The following is a 5,060-nucleotide window of genomic DNA, read 5'->3' on the forward strand; positions in this document are numbered from 1 at the left end:
AGGAAGACAGTGATTAGCTCGTGGTCATCCATGGGTGGCTTAACTCTAGCTGCTTGTTCTCTCCATTTAATGGCATATTCCCTGAAACTTTCAGTTGGTTTCTTCTTCAGATTTGAAAGGGAATTACGGTCCGGGGAGATGTCAATGTTATATTGGAACTGTTTGACAAAGGCATGTGCCATGTCATCCCACACATTCCAGCAAGATGTGTCTTGACCCATAAACCATTCAGAGGCTACACCTGTAAGGCTTTCCCCAAAATAAACCATCAGTAATTCTACATTTCCCCCCGCACCTCTTAGTTGATTGCAATACCTTTTCAAGTGGGCTATAGGGTCTCCATGTCCATCATACTTTTCAAATTTGGGAGTCTTGAAACCAAGTGGCAAACGAATATCGGGGAACATACATAGATCCTTGAAGGCAATACTCTTTTGACCTACCAACCCTTGTATGTTTTTCAACTATTGTTCTAAGCTTTTCAGTCTTTGGGTTATTTCTTCCGGTGCTATCTTTCGGCCAGGCTTCTCAATCTTTGCAGGAAGATCAAATAGGTAAGAGTGGTACTCAGGAGAGTGGTATTGTTCTTGCTGGGTAACAAATTGTGACTCATGAGTTTTCCTCTGTACCACCGTCAGCTGTGGGATGATAAAGACAGGCATAACTGTAGTGGTTGTCTGATTGGTTGTCAATGGCACGCTTTGGAGTACGCAATAGAAGTTCCAGCTATAGTCGTGCAATTGGGATAAAGACTGAACCTATATGGATAGAATTGATCGTACAATGAAACCGGAGTGCTAGTAGCCGAGATGGGTGTAAACTCTAGGAAAGCATAAGAAAGGGGTGGTCCTTGACCATTGGCCTACACTTGACACATTTCAGACATTTGTTGTTTCAGCCTTTGGACCTCCTCGTTCAATTAAGAATCCGACTCCACAATCTCTCTCGAAGGGTCGACAACTCCTATATCCAAGTCTTTGCTAGCCATAGCTTCCTTGCTTTTTGACCTTGTGTTTTATTGACAAATCACCAAAGTGCCACAAACTAACCACCCTCTGTTATAATGAAAATAACAAAAAGAAGCAAAACAAAGCCAACATGTTAGCGTTAGGACATTTATTAGATAGAAATATCACATTGCGTGCAATACCCCTAGCAACAATTAATGGTTCTAGAATGACTTCGAGGGTCACAAGGTCATTTGGCATCATCCCCATTTTATTCATTTCAACCTTCTCTTTTCTTTCTTTTCTAGCACTTCTTGGCTTGCTCATTTTCTTTCCTCTCTTTTTCTTTTTAATTGTCACTCTTTTCTTTCCTCTCATTTCTCACATCCACAATTTCATATCTTTTTTTCTTTTCTTTTTTTTTTTTCAAAACAAAATGATTCGATCGAACCCTATGTAGGTTGCCTACATATCATGTCCCTCATGAATCAGATCAAGGAGTTCTAGAAAAGTAATGGACAAAATAAATTAAGAAACAAAAATCTTTTTGAATTTTCCATTTATAACTTTTTTTTAAATACAAAACAGGAAGTACTATAACAAAAGACTCGAAACTCTTAACCAGACTGACAGACTCGATACTACTATACAAGACTAATAATTAAAAGACAACATAAAATAGACTAAAAAATAAAAAAATTTCCTCAAGCAGCTCGTGCATGCAATAGTCTTGACTAGGATTGTCCTGGGGTATTTGTCATGCTCAAACTCTAGCAAATTGATGCATACCTGAATGGGAAAAATGAGATCAAATAGAGTTAGTGACTGAAGACACATGCGACACCACAACACCTCTTGTTGGACACATGCAAGACACGATTGGGCTATTTTTTGAAAATTAATCTACGTAGTCAAGAGTGGCTATAAGTGCAAAATCAACAAGGGTGACTACTCAGATATGAAAATACCTTACTAATGCTTATATGGATTCAACTCCCAATAATCATGGCCCAAAAATTAATTTGCAGAAATGACCTATTTCGCAAAAACGGCTGATATGGCCAGGAGTAGCTAAACATGCAAGATTTGGCTAAGACCCCACAAAGCCAAGAACCTAAGACTTACTAGGAAGACCGAACCCTATGTGGGTTGCCTACGTATCCCGCTCCGAAAGACGAGAATCAGGTATGCGTAGTTCGGGAATATTGGATATGGGAGAAAGCTAAAAAAAGACACTAATTTGGAAAAATATATATTTTTTGTCTTTTTGAAAAATGATGGAAAATGTAAAATCTTTTTGTATTTTCTTGTTCTCTTTTTGTTTTGAATTTTTGGAAAATGATGGGAAAGTGTAAAATCTTTTTGGATTTTCTTTTTCTTTCTTTTTTTGATTTTTTGGAAAATGATGGGAAAGTGTAAAATCCTTTTGGATTTTTTTTCTTTTTTCTTTTTTGGAAAATGATGGGAAAGTGCAAAATCGTTTTTTGGATTTTTTCATTTTCATTTTTTTTGGTCTTTTGTTTTTTGGAAAAAGTTATGAAAGAAAAATATAACTGGGTCCTACTTGCTTCATTTTTCACCCTTCTTTCCCAAACATCGGTCTGCCAAATGACCTTTTTACCCTCAAAGATGAAACATGTATCACATAGGGATGATTGAATGTCTTTTTGGGCCACGGGCCCATTTTTGACAAAGTTTGGATAGGCTTCCTACAAAGGGACACGGTGCCTGGGACCGAGCCCTACTAGGTCCAAATGACATGATGCAAATAAGAATGACCTACAGGCTGACCTAAATTTGGGGTTCACTAGACAAGGCAATTCGGGGCGACACGTGGTCGATGGCGGCTGCTCCACGCCACCCCCCTAAAGACACGGATGACTCACGAAAAGACCGTGTACGCTCAAACATACTCCGGAAGACTTGTTGCAGAAAGAAGATCCATGGTTATGCAAATGATGATAAATTATAAAGCAGTAACACATAAAGGAAAACTGTAAAAACCAATAAGCAACTAGCAAATAATAAAACGACATAAACAAAATAAAGAGAAAACAAAACACATAAAAACCTCAACTGAATATCCTAAAAACCAACAAGATTAAGTACTACCTCGAACCTGCAAGTTCCCCAGCAGAGTCGCCAGAGATGTCACACCCCTTTTTTACAAACTTCAGTAACCCTCTTAAAATAATAAAAAGATTTTGTAAAGCTTGAAAAGGGTTTTAAATTAAAAAAAAAAGTGACAAAATTGTGTTCAAAAGGAAATAACTCATAGTCGCCACCTGACATTGATTTCGGTGTGCCAGGTTACCGTTTTTAAAAATAATTTTTCCTTTAATACACCTTGGACTCCAAACTAAGTCTGCACCAGAGATTCGGGTAAGGGGGTTCATTTGACTCGGGGAGAAGGTGTTAGGCATTCCCCGAGTTCCGTAACTAGTACGGTTGCGTACTCGATCTAGTTGACTTTTAAAATGGTCAAATTAAGGTAAAATACACATAAAAGGAAAAACGAACACACAACAGGCTCGAAGTCGTCCCCATCTAATAAAAGAAAAATGAAAATAAAAATACTACAAGTTCTACTTTCGGCCTCCAAATACAAATATTTCGGGGCATACCCCGGATAAAAATATATACAAATTGCGCGAGGCATTCACCAGATAATAAACTAAAAGAAATGACCTCCCGCCTTGAATGAAACAAAACAAGCGACCTACGATTTGCCTACCCGAGAAATAAAAATAAAGTAAATAAAGTAAAGTAACGGACTCATTTCAAGTCCAATTTCTTTTAGTTATCTTATGATATTCAAACCCCGTATATCCTTTCTACCTCTCTTTCAATACAGTTTCTTTTCCAATCTAAAGTGCATCATCAATTATTTGAATGACATCTAAACTTATACAAAAACTTTTTCTAGTAAGTACACTTAGAAAGGAGAAGCCGAATAAATAGGCACGATGCATTTTATGTATGTTATTCTGTTTTCTAGCTTCGGGTCATGGTATGAACTTACTTCTTTAACCAATATGTTATTCATTTTCTGGATTAAGAGTTGCAAACAAAGAACAAACAAATTTCGTGTCACAAAAAAAATCAATCACAAGCACATACAAAATCTAAAGCGAGAACAAAATGAGAAATGAACCTCAAAAGGAGTTATCAGATTTCCTTCGATACTCGAATGTTATACAAGACCCTTGAGCCAAAATCGAGCAAATCACAGCACGAACTGGGATGGAAAAACAGCAATCGGAAGTTACTCCGTGAACCTCGAACATGAACCCGAACAACGGGCACCACCCGCATACAAAACATCTGACACTCAAGCTAATTCTATATTGCAAAATGAAAATCGAAATCCAAAGAAGATGATGGAGACGAAGAAGCAGAAGAAGCCAGTCGTTGATTTGGGGAGGGTCTACGGTTGGGTTGAAGGTGAAGAAGCAACAAGTTTTGAGATGAGGGAGTGGGGTGACAGGCAGCGGCTATGAAGGGGTGGTGAAGGTGGTTTGACGACGGGAAACGGGGTGGTGAAGAGGAGTAATGGCTGTTTTGGTTGGTGGAATCAAGGTTCTGCCATTTTTGGTTGAAGATGGAGGAGCAGGAACGGCTGATTTCCAGCAGGTTAGAGGCTAGCAGCGGCAGCTATAGGTTCTGAAAAAGAAGAAGACGGGAGCCGATGGGGTAGGGGTCTAAGCTCTTAGAGAGTAGGGGTAGGGTGGGACGCCGATTTGTTGTCTCTTGGTCCTCTAGGGTTTGTTGTTGTCTTGTAGACGAAGATGGCTGCCCTTTTTTGTATGTGTCTTGTGTGTATTTTTAGGTTAAGGGAGAAGATGATAAAGGTTTAGGGTTTTTTTCCAAAAGCAAATCTGATGGGTAATTGGGCATGGGTAAGGTGTCTGGGCTTCAAATTTGGGCCTTAACATTGGGCTAAAAATAATTGTCCAAATCTTAGTTAAATTCCTCTTAATATAAGATAAATATACTACATAATGCAAAAACTAATCTAGTTAATTAAACTAATTATATACAAAATATGAAACTATTTTTGGTATTTTTCAAATGTAATACTAAAATAATAATACAATTATCGCAAAGTTAAAA

At 38.0% G+C, this 5,060-nt stretch overlaps 1 long non-coding RNA gene across 1 annotated transcript; it reads right to left on the minus strand.

Moving 5' to 3' along the window:
• Window positions 1-1,475: 1,475 nt before the first annotated feature.
• LOC107789777 (uncharacterized) lies at window positions 1,476-4,766 on the minus strand. The gene is made up of 2 exons (XR_001648912.2): window positions 4,102-4,766; window positions 1,476-1,736 (listed from the first exon to the last, which is right to left on the minus strand). It is a non-coding gene; the product is annotated as an uncharacterized LOC107789777 (long non-coding RNA).
• Between the last annotated feature and the right edge of the window lie 294 nt (window positions 4,767-5,060).

The sequence above is a fragment of the Nicotiana tabacum genome, chromosome 10 (assembly GCF_000715075.1).
Source record: "Nicotiana tabacum cultivar K326 chromosome 10, ASM71507v2, whole genome shotgun sequence".
NCBI classification, from domain to species: domain Eukaryota; kingdom Viridiplantae; phylum Streptophyta; class Magnoliopsida; order Solanales; family Solanaceae; genus Nicotiana; species Nicotiana tabacum.